Source organism: Natrix helvetica (assembly GCF_964273705.1).
Source record: "Natrix helvetica genome assembly, chromosome: 3".
NCBI lineage: Eukaryota > Metazoa > Chordata > Lepidosauria > Squamata > Natricidae > Natrix > Natrix helvetica.
In genome coordinates this window covers 104977464-104997708 of record NC_138549.1, presented here as the reverse complement: position 1 = coordinate 104997708, position 20245 = coordinate 104977464, and the positions used below count along the sequence as shown (strand labels likewise).

General features: G+C 40.9%; 1 protein-coding gene across 2 annotated transcripts in view; it reads right to left on the bottom strand.

Moving 5' to 3' along the window:
* The window catches only part of KANK4 (KN motif and ankyrin repeat domains 4), a 67421-nt gene extending 63870 nt beyond the window's left edge, over positions 1 to 3551 (bottom strand). For both annotated transcript variants that reach the window (XM_081948808.1, XM_081948811.1), the window contains exon 1: positions 3273 to 3551. The gene's annotated coding sequence lies outside the window, so the exon portion shown is untranslated. The remainder of the gene's footprint in view (positions 1 to 3272) is intronic.
* Between the last annotated feature and the right edge of the window lie 16694 nt (positions 3552 to 20245).

Sequence of the window (20245 nt, the reverse complement as noted above, 5' to 3'; positions counted from 1 at the left end):
CTTGCTCTCTAGGCGTCTCCTAAGGCGTTTCATTGCCCTTAGCTCCCCGTTAAACCAGGGGGCCCGGGTAGATCGTGGCCGTCGAAGAGGCCGCAAAGGCGCCACCCGGTCTAAGGCACCGGCGGCCGCATTATTCCAAGCGGCTACCAGGTCCTCTGCCCGGGGGTGGGGCAGGTCTGCAGGAGGTGGCCCAAGCTCTGCCTGGAACCTATCTGGCTCCATCAGACGCCTGGGGCGGAACCATCTGGGATAGTCTGGTTCCGCCTCCCCGCGGTGGGGAGCAGCACCAGGGAAGTCCAGCTGGAGAAGTGAGTGATCTGACCATGACAGGGGCGTGATGACTAAATTCCCTCTTCCCAGATCACTCGTCCACTGGTCGGAGACAAACACAAGATCAAGTATATGGCCTCTCTCGTGTGTGGGGTCCTGAACTACTTGATAGATAGATAGATAGATGAATTAAATAATCCTTTTGAAAGAATTATAGTAAAGTTTTAGCTAGAGCTTGTTCTGAATAGTTTGCAGTACTACTTGTGCATAGATAGATAGATAGATAGATAGATAGATAGATAGATAGATGATAGATAGATAGATGATAGATAGATAGATAGATAGATAGATAGATAGATAGATAGATAGATAGATGATAGATAGATAGATATAGACAGACAGACAGACAGATGATGGCTGTCTGGCTGTCTGATAGATAGATAGATAGATAGATAGATAGATAGATGATAGATGATAGATGATAGATAGATAGATAGATAGATAGATGAATTTAATAATCCTCTTGAAAGAATTATAGTAAAGTTTTAGCTAGAGCTTGTTCTGAATAGTTTGCAGTGTTACTCATGCATAGGTAGGTAGGTAGGTAGATAGATAGATAGGAAGAGATAGATAGATAGATAGATAGATAGATAGATAGATAGATAGATAGATAGATATAGACAGATAGACAGATGATGGCTGTCTGGCTGTCTGGCTGTCTGATAGATAGATAGATAGATGATAGATAGATAGATAGATAGATAGATAGATAGATAGATAGATAGATAGATGATAGATAGATAGATAGATAGATAGATAGATGAATTTAATAATCCTCTTGAAAGAATTATAGTAAAGTTTTAGCTAGAGCTTGTTCTGAATAGTTTGCAGTGTTACTCATGCATAGGTAGGTAGGTAGGTAGATAGATAGATAGGAAGAGATAGATAGATAGATAGATAGATAGATAGATAGATAGATAGATAGATAGATATAGACAGATAGACAGATGATGGCTGTCTGGCTGTCTGGCTGTCTGATAGATAGATAGATAGATAGATAGATAGATAGATAGATAGATAGATAGATAGATAGATAGATAGATAGATAGATAGATGATAGATAGATAGATAGATAAATGAATTTAATAATCCTCTTGAAAGAATTATAGTAAAGTTTTAGCTAGAGCTTGTTCTGAATAGTTTGCAGTGTTACTCATGCACAGGTAGGTAGGTAGATAGATAGATAGGAAGAGATAGATAGATAGATAGATAGATAGATAGATAGATAGATAGATAGATAGATAGATAGATAGGAAGAGATAGATAGATAGATAGATGATAGATAGATAGATAGATAGATAGATAGATAGATAGATAGATAGAAGAATTTAATAATCTTCTTGAAAGAATTATAGTAAAGTTTTAGCTAGAGCTTGTTCTGAATAGTTTACAGTGTTACTCATGCATAGATAGATAGGTAGGTAGGTAGGTAGATAGGTAGGTAGATAGATAGGAAGAGATAGATGATAGATAGATAGATAGATAGATAGACAGACAGACAGACAGACAGACAGACAGACAGACAGACAGACAGACAGACAATGGCTGGCTGGCTGGCTAGCTAGATGGATGGATGGATGGATAGATTCATAGAGATGAAGAGAGAGAGAGAGAAAGAGAGAGAGATGATAGAAGATGAAGGTGATGATGTAGATAGATGACAGACAGACAGGCATGCTTTTGTCTAAACTCCTGGAATACTTTTCAAGAACTTTGATAAAATAGGATCCTGCCCACAATTTCTCTTTCAGCAGGAGAAGCAGGTTGAGATGGCCTTTGCGCAGGTGGACTGGAGCTGATGCCCAATGCATCTTGGACACCACGAAAGAAAGGCTGTGTTTAAGAACTGAAATACCTTGCGTTTATACCCAGAATCAAAGGGAGCCCAAAAGCAGCTGAATGCACCACGTATCACAATAGACCAGGTAAACCATCCTTCAGTCCAAATAAGGGAATTGGACTTTCAAAGAAATCAGGGCTAGTAAATCATTAGTGGGTTCAACTTAGGTCTCCAGCAGTCCTGTGCCTTAACTCTGCTATCCAAGATGGAGGCCAGTCCCAGAACTGGTCCTGTTTATCAGCAGTCTATACCATTGGAGAAACCCAATCCTTGGGAGGAGGGAGGGGGAATGGCAAAATCGTTTCTCAGAGGTCAAATAGGTCAACCTGGCTTGCAACTGATCCCACTCTGGAAAAGACCCAATGCGACTCGTTTTCCCAGAGGCTCTTCCTCACTGTCTCCCCCCCTCCCCAACCGAGTTAGGGCTGGGTCTTTACAACAGAACCGAATCGGGGCTGCCGACCCATTTCCCCGTCTCTCCCTCTTCAGGCATATGGAATACGCAGCGCCCGAAAGGGAAGGGCTCCGGGCGGCCAGACTAACCTGGGGGCGGGGAGGGGGTGTTAGTTGCTCGGCGCTCTCGGCTCCGAGCCGGAATCGCGGGCTCCGAACTAAACAAAGAGGGGATCGCAGGCAAGACGTCTAGATCTCCGTTAAGTCCCGGATCGGGAGATCGGCTGCAGTCCGCCAGTTACAGGCAACGTCCAGCCCGCTAGAGCTGCAGTTGGGGAGAAGCCTCTCGGGTTTGACCTGCCGGGGGTAGCCGGCCCGGACATGGGGGCGAGCGGATCCGAGGACCGGTGCCGTCCGAGGGGAAGGCAGCCCGTGCAAACCTTCGGAGAGGCGCCTACTCCAAGGTCGCCCCCCCCCCAACAAGCTGCATGTCTCGGGCCCCGCCAGTTGCTCTGCCCCGATTCCCGGATACCTCCCCGATCCCTCTAGCACTCCCTGCCCGTCTTCTCCCCTCGCCCTCCTCCTTAGAGACTGTCAAGCCTGGGGGCCCTTCCAGATCGTCCCGCGGGGATTTGATTGGCGAGAGATCGGGCGGCCCGTGCCTTTGCGCCAGCAGATCCCCACAAAGAAGCCGGCAAGTTTGATTTACCTGGAGGACGGAGCTGGGACTGTGTGTCTGGCTGCTGGCCGGAGCGCGCCCATCAGCTGCCCCGAGGCAGGCTGCGCCCTCGATTCCCCGTCTCCAGATGCGCCTGGTGGGCTGCCGCCTTCTCCTCCTGCGGCTCCCCTCGCTCGGCGGGCGGCGATACAGCGCTCCCTGGAGTCCGGCGAGCTGCTCCGGGGCTTCTCCTGGCAGAGGGAAATGCGCCTCGGCGCTCTCTCGCTCGCTGCGGGAAAGTCTGCCCAGAATGCTCAGTCGAGAAAGGGAAAGGGAAAGAGGAAAGGGACGTCCGCCCCTCCCTCCTTCCCCTCCCTGGCTCCAGCTTTTTGGCCCGAGAGCCGCCTTCTAGCGATTGTAATTCAGACAACCTTTCCAGAAATTAATATGCGTTTCCCGTTCCTGAGTTGTAGGTTAGATTGATTTGGCAGCCAGAGTCCCAAGCAAAGTGCTGAAATTTGCTAGGGAAGCTGTTCCCGAGTCTTTCCCTCTTACTTGATGCATTCACGCCTTTCTGGAATGGAATGGAATGGAATAGAGTAGAATAGAATAGAATAGAATAGAATAGAATAGAATAGAATAGAATAGAATAGAATAGAATAGAATAGAATAGAATAGAATAGAATAGAAAATAGCATAGCATAGCATAGCATAGCATAGCATACAATAGAATTCTTTATGGCCAAGTGTGATTGGACACACAAGGAATTTGTCTTTGGTGCATATGCTCTCAGTGTACATAAAAAGACAAGATACATTTGTCAAGAATCATAAGGTACAACACTTAATGATAGTCATAGGGTACAAATAAACAATCAGGAAACAATCAATATCAATATAAATCTTAAGGATACAAGCAACAAAGTTACAGCCCTGACATCATAAGTGGGAGGAGATGGGTGATAGGAACGATGAGAAGACTAATAGTAATAGTAATGCAGCCTTAGTGAATGGTGATAAATAATAGTTTGAATATTTGCTTAGCAGAGTGGTGGCATTTGTGAAAAAACTGTTCCTGGATACATTTTAAACTGCCGTTCTTTCGAAAAGCTTTCAGAGAGGTTCTCTGTTCTCCCTTGTTTTTACCTGCCAAACAAGGACTTTCCCAGGTAGGAAGGATGAAGGGGGGGGAGTGAATGAATGATTGGGAGATCTTCCCATTTTACCTCATTCTGAGACCAGTTTTCCCCAGCCCGGAATCAAATTAGATAGAAATCCAAAGGGCTGAGGGGTTTCTCATAATACTTCCAACACAGCTTGACCCCAAGGTCAGAGAAGGCGAGGTAGGTATCATAATGTCCACCTTAAATAAGCCTATTTCATTTGGGATAGAAAATGGTGCATCCAGAAAGAAAGAGCTCTACATGGACAGGTTTCTGTATGATTAATTCCCTTCATATTGATTTAGCAAAGCCGGAGGTACCCCCATAAGTGTTCTCAAGTTCCAATTCGGCTATCTACTGATTGCTGCCCCAAAATTTATTTTTCAACATTGCAGTTTCCTAAGGAGGTGTTTGGTGGGAAAGTAACAGCGTTCCGTGCTTCTTCACCATTTCGTTATGCTGGCCACAGACCATGGAGACATCTTCGGACAGCGAGGCTCTTCAGCTTTGAAATGGAGATGAGCACCGCCCCCTAGAGTTGGGAATGATTAGCACATATGTGCGAGGGGAACCTTTACCTTTAAGGAGGTGTGTGCACATAGCTTAACTGCTGAAATTTGTGCAAATATTAATGCTTAGATATAAATAGGGACATAATTTTGTCGGCTTTACCCTATATTTTGGTTGTATAAGAGCTGGATTTCATCCCCAGCTGTCCCAAGACTGTCTCTCATAGGAGAGATGGGTTCACAACTATTTTTTTAATGTGGCTATTGTACATGTGGGAAACTGTGTTAATCCATAGGAAATCTTTTTTTTAATTCTGTAAACCAAATTTAACAAGGGCTCCTATGCCTTCAGATTGCATTGATAGAAACATAAATGGAAATTAAAGCTACTCATATGGTCTCTTTTGGGGGCAAAGCAAACTCTCAGGGTCAAAGTGTCAACATTTTGATGTTATGGAAAACTTCAAAAAATATAACTTCCCTGCCTGCGTGTATTCCATGAATGATATTTTACAGCTGCATTTGCTCCTAAAATAATCTTCCCTTAACCTTGCTGCTTCCAACTTCAAAGCTCTTAATCCAGTAGGGAAAATTGAACTTGTCATAAGTAAATATTTGAAGGGGATAAAGTGTGCCCGAGAAAAAATTACCTCACCATATGGAAAAGTTTCCATGGGCTGCTGCCGTTCCAGTCCAACCTTGACAGTGATTTAGGAAGTTTAGATTGTCCAGGTGCTATAACTCAAATGGGGGAGCTCAGCCAGACATCACTGTGCCCATATACTATATTTAGCTATGGCATTGTGTGATCAATGCGGTTGTCTTAGTGTATATACCATGGGTTGTCAACCTGGTCCCTACCGCCCACTAGTGGGCGTTTTGGGATTCCAGGTGGGCGGTGGGGATTTCAGAGGTTGAAACCTCCTTTTGAACTAATGCGCGCGAGAATGCGTGTGTTAGGGATTTTGGAGGTTAAAACCTCCTTTTGTGCGAGTGGGCAGGCGAGCGCAAGCGCATGCACAAGCAAACACGTGGGAAGAGGAAGGGGAGGAGTAGAAACTGATAGAAGGGACAGGCAGAAGTGGAGCAGAGCAGTTGCAAAATAGGAGAAAGAAAAGGCAGGAGAGAATTGTTGTTGGCTAATAATAATAAGTGGGCTAACTAGCTCAGCCTTACTTTTGTACATAGCCCTAAGGAAGATTTTTAAAAAAAGGAGATAAAAAGGAAAAGCACCAAAAGAGGAGACCTTCGTTTGTTCCTTACGAAAATCGAACCAGATATCAAATATTTAGTCTCGCAGCATCAGCCTCAAAGATCTCATTAATCACTAGTAAAGCTAATTTCAATTTACTTTATTGTTTGCTAATTAAACTTTATAAAGTTAAAAACATTATAAACATGCATAAAGTAGAAATAAAAAGATAAATGTATGTACATTTCTTTTTTAAAAAACACCCTCCTTTCTAAAAAATATTCCGCACTTGCGCAAAATCTGGTGGGCGGTAAGGAAATTTTTCCATCAAGAAAGATCCATTAGTGGGTGGTAGGTAGAAAAAGGTTGACTACCACTGGTCTATACAATCAGAGCAGCATAGTGGGCTAGAAGTGGAGCTCTCACCTCACAATCAGAAGGCTGTGAGTTTGATCCTAGGTAGTGGCAGATATTTCTCTCTCTGGGCACAAAGAGAAACTATCCGCTGTGAATTCCGCATAGGCGTCAGGAAGGGCATCCAGCCAGTAAATGCTCAGAGGACTCCACTAAAATGATAGGGATTACAGGGTTTTTAAAAGAAAAAATGTGTCTGTATAGTCAAACCTCATTTGATAATAAACATTGTAAAATGAAAGAAAGATGAAGGCTTATCCTTACTAACAGCTATTATTTGGTTTTAAGTATCTTTCTAAATATCATTCCAATCTTCTTGTTGACTTAGTATCAATTCTCTTAATCATGTTGATGGCTGTAATCACTCTTTTAGGGTGTAAAATTGTCAGGGAGGTAACCATGTCAGAAGCATCCTGATCCTAGGAGATTCCAGGATCACTAGCCATCACAAGGTCCTTCATTTTTAAGATGTGATTGTCAAACATCTGAAATCTTAACAGGAAGATTACAAACATATACCTTGTTTCCCCCCAAATAAGAGCTTCCTGGATAATAAGCCCAATTGGGCTTTTGAGCGCATGCACTAAAATAAGCCCTCCCCCGAAAATAAGCCCTCCCCGAAAATATTGCAACCATGAGATGACCACGCTCACCATCTCCTGCACCTTAAAAATAATAAGACCTCCCTGAAAATAAGGCCAGGTGATTATTTGGGGGTCAAAAGAAAATAAGTCCCTGTCTTATTTTCGGGGAAACACAGTATCTAAGTTGCATGTATACTTTTTTTTAAAATGGCAATTGCAGTTAGACTTACATATATACCGCTTCAAAGAGCTTTACAGCACTCTCTAAGCAGTTTACAGAGTCAGCATTAATCTCCAACGGATTCCAAAGAAAAACAATTACCAACCTAATCCAAAGGGAGACTCCCCCCAAAAACCGAGACTCAGAACAGGACAATGGCATCACCCTCCTCTCCTTACATCAAAGGCACCACAGATAAAATCAGCAAAATTCTCCACAAACACAATATCAAGACAGCCTTCAACACTGACCAAAAAATAGCCAACATCTTAAGAAACCCCAAAGACAAAATTCAGCTAGAAAACCATGCAAAATCTGCCCTGCAACATACATACAACAAACGAACAGGAGAATAAATGCACGCATCGCAGAACACAAGAACGCAGTAAGAAGAAAAGAAAAATCTTCCTCCCTTTTCTATCATCTTAAAGCTACAGGACATGAAATTAATTTTGAAGGAACCAGGTTAATCTCCAAAACTGAACACTTCAACAAGAGAATAATTATGGAAGCTATCGAAATAGAGAAACACCCCCATAACATGAATAAGCGTGACGATACCTCCCACCTACCAGACATCTGGAAACCAGCCCTAGTAAACAAATGAGCCCCACCCACCACCCAGTCCATTACAACACAAAACAACAATGGACCCACAGTGAGCATCAATGAGCACCAATCTACCAATCATGATACAGCCACACATCCAATCAATTCACTTACTGAAACAAAGCCAGCACTCCACACACACCCCACCAAGATTTATAGAAAGACAGCAGCTCCGACCACGCTTTAAGCCCAAAACCCATCCTGAAGATGGCGAGTAAGACCTCGCCGAAACATTGCCAAGACAATCTCAATCTTACATGGGAAAAGACCCGAATACAACAAGACCAGCCAGGGAAATAGGTATGTATTTGTGTTACAACCCCTGGTATGCCCAAATAATGGAGGGAGCTCACTACTCCCCCTTTTCTGTCCCATATTTGGGTATACCAGGGGTTGCAATACAAATACATACCTATTTCCCTTGCTCAGCTGATAAGGAGGAGAGCCTGTGGCTTAGTGGCTAATACATCTGCCTAATATGTAATACAGCCCAGGTTCTAATCCCAGTAAGGTATGGCTAGCTGATGAGAGCTAAATAGCTTGAAATAGATCTATACTAGTCTTCCTTTATTTATTTATCAGCACAAATACAATGTATGTATGTATGTATGTATGTATGTATGTATGTATGTATGTATGTATGTATGTGTGTTACAACCACTGGTATGCCCAAATATAGGAGGGAGCTCACTACTCCCCCTTTCTGTCCTTTGGCTCATTATAGAAGACCATCCAGGCAGAAAACCATATTTTTATTTTTAATGTTGCCTTTACTATGTTTGTGTTGTATTTGTGCTGATAAATAAATAAATAAATAAATAAATAAATAAATAAATAAATAAAGGCAGACTATTATAGATCTATTTCAAGCTATTTAGCTCTCATTAGCTAGCCATACCCTTACTGGGATTCGAACCTGGGTTGTAACTCAATACATACCTATTTCCCTGGCCTAGCTGATAAGGAAGAGAGCCTGTGGCTTAGTGGCAATTACATCGGCCTAATATGCAATACAGCCCTGGTTCGATTCCCAGTAAGGGTATGGCTAGCTGATGAGACCTAAATAGGTTGAAATAGATCTATACTAGTCTCCCTTTATTTATTTATCAGCACAAACGTAACACAAATAACAAAGGCAACATTAAAAATAATAGCTGTCTGTCTGGATGGTTTCTTGTGATGAGCCGATAAACAGAGAAAGGAAGCAGTATGCTTCCTCCCATATTTGGGCAAACCAGGGGTTGTAACTCAATACATACCTATTTCCCTGGCCTAACTGATAAGGAAGAGAGCCTGTGGCTTAGTGACAATTACATCGGCCTAATATGCAATACAGCCCTGGTTCGATTCCCAGTAGGGGTATGGCTCGCTGATGAGACCTAAATAAGTTGAAATAGATCTATACTAGTCTCCCTTTATTTATTTATCAGCACAAATGCAACACACACACACACACACACACACACACATTGTGTGTGTGTGTGTGCGTGCGTATGTATATGTGTGTGCGTTTGTGTGTGTGTCAAGAATCAGCCCAGTTACAACTTCTTTTTCTTTTGAAACAACTTGGTTAACATTTTCAAATAAAGAGACAAAAACTAACAACTAATAATTGAGACAGAAGGGAGAAAAAAAAGAATGAAAAAAGAAAGCCAAAAGTTCAGAAAAAAAGAAAAAGAAAGAAAAAATACCAGGAAATTACTTCTGATTTTCTTTTGCAATATATGTAAGTATACATTTACATTAAGATTTTACTCTAAGTTTAACTATAACTTTCATTTCTCTATTATCTACTATTTTTAATAACCAAATCCATACAACATAAATTCATATTTTTTCATTTATGAAAAAAGTTTAGGAGCTTCCAATCAGTATTAAAATTAATATCATTTCTCCAATTAAAGCTGTCAATTTTGCTGTTCAGAAATCAGCCAGCTCCATCAACTTTATTGTCCATTCTTCCATTCTAGGTAATGCTAAACCTTTCCACCATTGTGCATATAAAAGTCCAACTATCATCATATACTGTATTTTAGGAGAAGGATGGCAGAATCTGGAGGCAGAGTCAAAAGAGGAATCAGCCTAGGATTATTAATTATAGTCACAAACGGATTAAGTTCAACCTTCCTTGAGTTCTGTTAGCCCTTATCTAGTGCCAAAATATTGCTAAGCGTTGGTTGATTCCTGTGCTTTGCACAAGTAATAATAAATCAATTTAATTGGAATTTCATGGATAGTCCTGGTCTTTTGCACCTGGCATATATAAAAACAAAATTTCATGAGTTTTTATTCCCAAATTGTTTGTGCAAAAGTAATATCTCTGGTTTCAGATGTAAGTATATTACTCTTTTTGATCTTCTGAATATCTATCTATCATCTATCTATCTATCTATCTATCTATCTATCTATCTATCTATCTATCTATCATCTATCTATCTATCTATCTATCTATCTATCTATCCTATCTATCTATCTATCTATCTATCATCTATCCATCCATCCATCCATCCATCCATCTATCATCTATCTATCTATCTATCCTATCCTATCCTGTCTGTCTGTCTGTCTGTCTGTCTGTCTGTCTGTCTGTCTGTCTGTCTATCTATCTATCTATCTATCTATCTATCTATCTATCTATCATCTATCTATCTATCTATCTATCATCTATCTATCTATCTATCTATCTATCTACGGTATCTATCTATGCAGGATAAAAAGTCCTAACTTGGTCACATTTGCAACGTACATTCAAAGTTCTCTTATATGTTTGAATTCTTCTCTTAATGGGCAGTTTGTTTAGTGTTTTTTTTCTGTAAACATTTTTATGCACATTTAATTGAAGCAGGATATAAAAACAAGAAATTGGCTGGGCCTTTTCCTGTCTCTGTCCTATCATCCTGACACAATAAATCATGACCACGCATAGGCTTGCTCAGAGATGTGTTGTTCTAACCATACAAATGAGCCAGTTAAATATGCACCCTGCTCTGTGTTTGGCCTTTTGTCTGTTCTTGGAATATGTTTGGCAGTTGCACAGTACAATTTATTAATGCAAGATCAGATTCCAGGCACCCAAATTCTATTCATCTATCGTCCCCCTTCTATTGCCCTGCTTCTTTGCTATACTAAGCTATTAAGCATGGATTATTCCCTCCCCCAATTAATAACAAGTTGGATTTCATGATGAAGCTTCTGGGATGAGAAGTGAAACGTCTCGTTCCTCTTCTTCCTCATGGAAAAAAAAAGTCCAGTTGCTTTTTGAAAAAGCATCTTTGACACAACTATGACCTGGATGATGGAGAATCTCCACAGACAAGAGCCATTTAACCAAGGGAATAAAGACAAGAGCAATAGACATAATTCCATAGCATATAATTATTAAGAATTTTTAAAAAAGAAAATTGAAGAGTTAGCCATAGAAAATTTGATCTTCAGCCAGCCATTGAGGTTTCACATATGCTTTGAAAGAGTAAACAACAAACAGAAGCTGGGTACAAGCAGAGCAGAAACAGGTGGAAGAGCAGAGGTGCTTCTCCATCACTTCATGTATTTTAGGTAAATGCATGGGGAGCTTCTAGCTTGGTGTTTTCAAAACTTGGGAATCTCCAGTTGCTTGTACTTCAACTCCCAGAATCCTTAGCAATGTTCATTGTTGGCTGAGGAACCTCTGGGAATTGAAGTTCATGCATCTGGAAATGGCAGAAACAATGCTTCTGGCCTATGGGGTCAGCACGCCTGCCAGCCTCTGCTTTCATGGCACATTGCTAGAAAGATAATGGGTAGGTTAAGTCTTCAAAATGTTATTTATTTTCTATAGTGAGAGATTACATTGGCCTATGAGGTGACAGATCTTTTGTTTTTGGTCAAGGAAAGAACTTGCCATCCCAAATCTATTTGGGTCAGCTGAGAAATTGAGACTTGAATAGGGAGATGATGATACAGAAATCCCTCCATTTAAAGATTTCACATAGAATTTTGTTCAGACCCCCCCCCCTTCTTCCCTCGCCAACACAGAACACACTCCGGACCAAAACTACTTCAACAGGATTTATTGCACAGACAGACAGACAGATCCTTGGCAGCAATCCACCACGACTAGATTCTCAGAACCCTCCGACACAGAGACACGATAGCAGCTGTCCAGCATGCTAAGCTTCCAAGACAGAACTTTCTGAATAGTTCCTTTGTTGACTTCTGCAAAGAGCCTCTGCTCAATCAATCCTTTTATAGACTGAAGGGGACTCTACTTATCAGCAGCTGAGAGCAATTACTGCCGGTAACTGTGCCCTTGCTCCTTGTGCCTGTTGGCGCGGCGATAACGGGCATCTAAGAACTCCCTGCTTATGTCTGAGTCACTGTCCCGTGACTCCTCCCCATGGCTCCAAGGCATGGCATCCAGAGCCCCCCTTCTTTGGCTCTCACCGCTGCTACAAGCCTCAGGCGCCTCCTGGTGGCCAACCAGACTCTCCGATCCCTGCTCAGAGTCAGAACCCTGCCCAGGGTCCTCCAGAGCCGACTCATAGGGACCCTCGCTCTTGGAGTCTGGTGGCAGCTCCAACGGCTCCTGCTGGGCCACAACAGAATTTATACTTAAGCATTAACTTTGACATTTAGATTTTGTGTTGCTGTTATTGTGTAATAAGTTGATCTTTTCTGCCTTGGTGGCTCATGGTTGGAGCATCGTACTGCAGGCTACTTCTTTTTTTTTTTAAACAAAGTTTTATTGGTTTTTAAGGAAATAAAAAGGAAAGGGGTAGTGGAAAGGGTTACAAATTTTGGCGGTTACAATATGTGGAAGGTGTCCCCTTCCCCCGTACTCATGGTATTCATTTAGACAAAAAGTTCAATACTAAATAGCAATATTTTGTCAGCATAAAAATTCAAATAATAATTTCAATCAATTTATATCAAGCAGATTTCCTTGCTCATTTTTGTGATCTGAGTTTTCTTGGTATTGCCCCTTCTCCCCCCGCCAGCAGCGCTCTGGCCCCTCCCGTGTCCTGTGGATCTGTTGTAAAATCATCAGGTTTATCTAGGAGTGCTTAATTTTTTTCCATAAAAGCCTGAGCCTCTATGGTTGTGTTAATTCTAACTCTTGTGTCCTCCCAGAATATTAGCATACCTTCAGGCATCAACCATCTAAACCACACCCCCTTCTGGTAAAGTTTCTTCGCTAATTGCGAATAATTTTTTCTTTTCTCTCTCACTTTCTTAGGGATCTGTTTTAGAATGGTTATTTCTCTATCTTGGTATTTAAATGCTTGCCCCCTTTGTGCACTCAGAATCTCATCTCTTGTGGTCTTTCTAAGAAATTTAATGTGTACCTCCCTGGGTACATTGTGTGTTCTAGCTTATGCTGAGTTTACTCTATAAACCAAGTCCAGTTCCCACCCCATCTGTTGCTTTTCCTTCTGAATGTATTCAGCCAAAATGTTTGTCATGATGTCCCTTAAATCTTCATCATCTGCCTCAACCACATTTTGGAATCTAAGAAAAAAGGACATTCTTTCAAATTCTGTTTTCATCTGGTGAATCTCAAGTTCTTTGTTCCCCTTCTGCACCCCTTCCATCTCCCTCCTCATCTCAGCAGTCCCCGCCTCCAAAAGGTCCAGTCTCTGTGTATTTTTACTCGTCTGGTCCTGGTTCTCTTTAAGCTCTTCTTTCATCTCCTTTAGTTGACTTTTTATGTCCTCCTGTCCCTTTAAAATTTGTTGAAACATCTGTTGAAAGTCCGTCTCAGTAGGCTTGGGCTGCATCAAAGAGGTTAGAGTCTGCTGCCCACTAGGACTGGATACTGTAGATGTCGGGGCGGAGACAGCAAAGCTCGGCTTCCCTGGGGGTGGTCTTTTAGGTGGCATTATGTTGAGCAGTAAGAGATTCAGAGTCAATACAGAGAAGGATCAATCAAGAAGGAAAAACCGCCAAGAGAGTTCAGGAGACTAAAGGTCCAAGCAGAAGGAGGTTTTTCTCATTGCTATTTCTGGCAGTAGAATAATAAAATCCTTTGTTCCAGGGGAATCCAATTCAACAAGAGATTTGTCTGAGTGTCACGGAGACAAAGACAGGAAGCCTGAAGTTCTATGAGTGGAGTCAGTTTTCAATGTTTATAAAGACAGCGGAAGTGTACCATCTTGCCCTGCCAGCTTCGGAGTTAAGAGGCATAACAGAAAGTTTTCAAAGTTTCCAAAATTTTCAGATCATCACCCCATTTATAAAGTTACAATCCAGAGTCCGCCTTCGTTATGAGCGTGGAGTCATTGGATGGCTCTCTCCCTTCCTCCTCATCTAGGGCCTAGAGCAAAACAGTTTATAGCCGCCTGTCCGAGGGGGGGGAGAAATCCCCCTCCCTCCAGCCACGCTTCTCCAAACCGCATTGAAAACAGTTCTAAAACCGCTGGCAATTTCTTTACAAGCAAACAAGGGAACAGGGGGGAAGTTTCCACCTCACCACACAGCAACCGCGTCCTTCAGATGGCTCCTTCTTCCAGCTGCCTTCTCACGAAGACGCCGGAGTGCCTCCTCATTATGCCTCCCGGTGCCTAGGGCGATGCGGGCCCCCCCGGCCGCCGCCGACTCAGGGGATCCCCCGCGGTGCCGCCCCTTCGGCAGGATGCCTCTATGGGGCGTCCTGTGCCCCCCAAGCAGTGAGGGGCCCACCAGGAGCGTACGGGGCAAGCAGAGCCTGCCCGTCGCGATCCGCAGCCGGAACCGGAAGTCCATACTGCAGGCTACTTCTGCTGATTGCCGGCTGACTGCAATTTGGCAATTCAAATCTCACCAGGCTCAAGGTTGACTCAGCCTTCCATCCTTCAAAGGTGGGTAAAATGAGAACTCAAATGGTTGGGGGCAATGACTCTGACTCTGTAAACCACTTAGAGAGGGCTGTAAAGCAGTGTGAAGTGGTATATGCCTAAGTGCTACTGCTATAAGCCTATATAGACTTTTTTTTTCTCTGCCTCAATTTTGTCAACATTGACCAGTTAAACTATATTGGGCTGTTCAAGACACATTACAGATTCATATGCAGCTTAAGAATATCATATAAATACTCTTTCTCTTCCCATCTCTATTTTTTGTGTGAGTAATATTCAGGTGGATCATTTAGTATTGCTTTGATTGCAACCATAAATAAAACCATTACATTAATTAGGGAAAAAATGTTCAAAGAAATAATTTATAAATTGTTATTACCTTGTACTGACAGCCTTTGAGAATAATTAACTAAATCAGTATGATGTCATGGAATGTTCTATTTTTTGGAATATGAATCAGATTACCTTCTATGAAAAGAAAGAAATATTGTCATTTATGAGGGATAAAACATCACGCAGAGAAGGCTAATGACCGGAAAGAAGTCTACAGAGATTTTCTTTTTAAAAACCCATTTAAAAAACCATTCTGTATTTAATGAATTCCAATTTACACAGCCATTCCTGAACCATAAGTTATCTTGATTTCTTGAGATTCCTAACATATCAGTGTCAGGACAATTCCACCTTATATTATGATTCGTTAATCTCAGCCACAAATAATTTAAGAAACATAAGCATTCATAGACTTGTGAATGCAACTAAGGGATCAAGAGTCTGGAGTAGTTTTCTTTTGTGACATTTTGGCTTTTTGGTCTAGAAATGAGAAGGCGCTATACAAATTTATGCATGGTGTAGTTAGAACATACAAGGAAACATTATTTTCTTCTTCTCCAAATACTAGAACCAGAGGTTGCTAAGTGAAATTAAATCCTGAAAGATTCAGGACAGACCAAAGGAACATTTCACACAATGCATAATTAAATTTTGGAACTTGCAAGCAGAAAATGAGATATGAGACAAGCAATAATCACTGTTTTTTAAAAAATAGACAATTCAAAATGTTTCATAGAAAGCATGCTAGAAAGATGGCATTGCTTCCCTTCCTTTTTTGTCTGTAAATATGAGTGTTAATTTGGTCAATATGCAAAAGCAGAAAACTGAATTCATACAAATTTCAAAAATTATGAAAAAATGGAAGTTTTTCACAATTATTTAAGTCATTGTTTATTTCCAAAGGAAATGTCTGATTTTATACAATTTAAGGGCTCTGCCATTATAAGATTGGGTTTATAGATAGCAATAGCAGCAGCACTTAGATTTAAATACCACTTCATAGTGCTTTACATCATTCTCTAAGTTGTTTGCAAAGTCAGCATATTGCCCCCAACAATCTGGGTCCTCACTTTACCAACCATGGAAGGATGGAAGGCTGAATCAACCTTGAGTCAGTCAGGATTGAATTCCTGGCAATGAGCGTTAGCCTACAATACTGCATTTTGCCACCAAAGAATGGAATGCTTTAAAAGTGGCATATTCATTTCTTGCCCAAACCCAGCCCCAATGAAATGATTAATTTAAATTCATGTTTTTTTTTTGGGGGGGGGGGTTCTCACAAATTTCTTATTTTAGAATGTCACAGCACCATGACGTTTGAGAACCTAATTTTTAAATCTAATTTTGAGTATCAAGGTGATTTTCTTTCCCAGTAGAGAATGAATGTGTCAGAAAAGTATATGCCAAAATATTTGCCAACAGCCCATGTCAAGCTGAGGATGGATGAATATTCTCATGATATTAAACTTTTAGATGCAGTTTCTTTAATGAATAATAATTTCTGCATCAGATAAGAAGCCATGCTTAATTAAGCAGTGCACTGAGTGACAACAGTTAAAACTGATTCTCCAACTCATTTCCTCTGATGAGATTATCTTTTAAAGCCCCTAGGGTAATAAAGAGGTTAGAAGCACTTTGCAATCATCTACAGTAATATGTCCCTCTTAAAATTGTCAATATTGTGATATGTGAAATACTTGAAAGCAGCCCCTGACTTTTTGCATTCAGGAGACCCAAGAAACAACTAAGTAAATGGAAATTGTTGTATCATTAGAAACATACTGTATAGTTAAAGGCATGAAGAAGAGAGTCAAATAGGCAAGTTTAACCTAGTCTGAAAATTCATTACCATGATAAGAATGTTGAGATTACATAGTAAATCAATCTTTCATGAAAATATATATGCAATTTGCATCTGGCAGGATGGCTAAGCCAGACATTTCAACACGCAAATTCAGAATACAATTTTGATTTATTTATTTTGATTTGGACTTCCTTTTCCGTGCAGTGGCTTCAGTGGCTTGCTGTGTTCATTCAAGCTTTGTTGCTTTTCTATGCAATGATTTATTTCTTTTGGCTTTGATGGCAACTGTCTGCTGGCCTCTGCATTCTTCCTAATATTATCTATAGATCACTCTGATGAGATAGATTAGTCTCTGGAGGAGATTGTGTGTCAAGGAACCAAAGAGTTCAGTGACATCCTCAGCCAAGATGGAATGTACGCCCTCATGGCAGCCGTTTTCTGAGCAGCACCTATAACATTTTCTCAGAATTCCAAATATATTCCCAGACATCCCAACACATTGAACAGGTCTAAATATAAGCAAGAAGAAAGCATGAGTAAACCCAAGGAATTGACAAACATTAGCAAAGATTGGCTATGGTTTTCCCAGTTGCAATGTATGGCTGTGAAGGTTGGACCATAAGAAAGGCTGAGTGCCAAAGAATTGAGGCCTTTGAACTATAGTGCTGGAGAAGACTCCTGCAAGTCCCTTGGACTACAAGGCGATCAAACCAGTCAGTCCTACAGAAGATCAACCCTGACTGCTCTTTAGAAGGCCAGATCCTGAAGATAAAACTCAAATACTTTGGCTACCTAATGAGAAGGAAGGACTCACTGGAGAAGAGCCTAATGCTTGGAATGATAGAGGACAAAGGAAGAATGGGACAACAGAGAATGAGGTGGCTGGATAGAGTCACTGAAGCAGTTGGCGTGAGCTTAAATGGACTCTAGAGGATAGTAGAGGACAGGAAGGCCTGGAGGAACGTTGTCCATGGGGTCGCGATAGGTCAGACACGACTTTGCAACTAGCAACAAAGCAAAGATTTATTTTTTATTTTTTGTATTTGTATCCCTCCTTTATTATTTTTACGAATAATTCAACCCATATCCAACACACCTTCCCCCTCCTATTTTCCCTACAACAACCCTATAAGCGGGGTTGTTTGGGAGAGAACGACTGGCCCAAATCAATCTTTCAATTTTTCACACACACAAAGATTAGGGGCTGGTTGAGATGAGCTAGAAATTAGGATTTTTTTTAAAAAAAAGTGTAAATCCATCATGCTCTTAATAGTAAGAGCATGATGAGTTGCATAATCTCAGTTGTAATTGATCCATAAGGATTTATTTTGCCTCAACTTCCAAGGCTGATTAATATCTGAAAAGAGGGATTGGGAGTAATGACCTGTTAAATTTAGCTATAATTGATATTTTAATCTCTGAAGGAGAAAGGGACAAGATTTCTAAACTCCTACTTATCCACTCTTGATATAGCAATAATTATATTACAATTTACACTGGCAAGGGCTAGGCTATCTTTTTGATTGATTTGATTTTGTATTAAGTGTTCAATGTAAGTAGGAATGTTACCAGTTTTATTATGGCTTAAAAACAGTGCTATGGATAACTATTCTGTTTTCCTGGCTGGGTGGCCATCTCACTTTTTGATCCAATTTGTTAACCATACAGTTGTCGATTTTTAAATGTGCCTACATCCTCATCAAACTATTCTTTATCAAAGTAGGGGCCAGGGTATTAAAAGGACTAAAAAAATATTAAATGAAACAAGTTACTGCTATTTTGCTAAATTTAGCTTACACATCAACACTACACACTGCACCCCTCATGAGCATCTGTGTGTTGAGAGTGTCAAAAAGAGGGTGGCCCTGCAATTGAAGCTTCAGCTTATTCTAACATGTACCATGTTACACATAAAAAAAGAAGAGGATTTGGCTACAGAACTGAGGCTGCCATTTTACCCAATGCTCATACCTGTCAACTTTTCTTATAATGTCTGTTTCTGCAAACCATCTTGTATCCATAGTACCACTTAATTCCCTTCTTCTTGGCTATTTTGTTTTGTTTTTTAATTGTTTAACGTATTACCTGGACCTGCTTAATTTTAAAAACATTACTAATTCAAAGTATTTTTTTTCAGATTTACATCCTAAAGTCAATCTTTCCATTCTGAAATGGGTATACCCATCCATGTCCCTTTAAAACTTGGTTGGATCAGCATTTAAAACAAAGGAGATTAAATCCGGGAAAGAGGGGGGAGGGAGAAACCAGATCCACTGTTTTCAGATATTGCAGAAAGGAAGGTAACGTCAGTCAAATTGTGTTGGTATCCTAAGGGTTTTACTTTTTTATTTTGCATAAGGGAGTCAGCACCAATTCATTTATTAGGATGCTTCCATTGTCCACAATCCAGATAAAATGGTTCTACGAGAGACCGAGTCTTGGATCCATGTTTATGGATAAGTATAGATAACATAGATAAGTATAGATAATAGAGGGAAGTGGTGGCTCAGTGGCTAAGATGCTGAGCATGTCGATCAGAAAGATCGGCAGTTCGAATCCCTAGTGCTGCATAACAGAGTGAGCTCCCATTACTTGTCCCAACCTAGCAGTTTGAAAGCATGTAAAAATGCAAGTAGAAAAAATAGGAAAATTCCCACCTGACCACGGAGACGTCTTCGGACAGCGCTGGCTCTTCAGCTTTGAAACAGAGATGAGCACCACCCCCTAGAGTCGGGAACGACTAGCACATATGTGTGAGGGAAACCTTTACCTTTATCTTTATAGATAAAGGTACCTTTTAGACATCTATCTTTCACATACTTGATCTGTGATTCAGTGGCCATTTCATAATTTTATTTGGATAGTTTTCTTATAAAGTTGGAGGGCTTGAAAACATTATAATAATAATAATAATAATAATATTTAATGCTTCTAGACCGCCCCCTCTCCCGCAAGGGACTCGGGGCGGTGTACAGTTCATACAAAATATAACAGGATACAATAAAATTAAATTAAATATGTACAGTTGACAATTGACATGGAGGAGGTTAAAATGTAGTTAAAAGAACTGTACAAAGCAGATATAAAATAAATTCAAACCCCTAAAAACAAATACAGTAAATTAAAAAGCCCCTAAAATAACCAGATATAATACATTTGCCAGGAGGGACAGTTGAATTATGCCAGGCCTGCTAATCGGAACAGGTGGGTCTTCAGTTTTTGCAGGAAGGAGCGGAGGTGAAAAGTGGTTCTAATGTCGGGGGGGAGGTCATTCCAGAGGGTTGGGCCCATCACAGAGAAGGCCCTACTCCTCGGTGTCGCCCGCTGGCATTGCCTAGTGGACGGCACCAGGAGAAGTCCCTCCCTGTGTGAGCGTATTGGCCG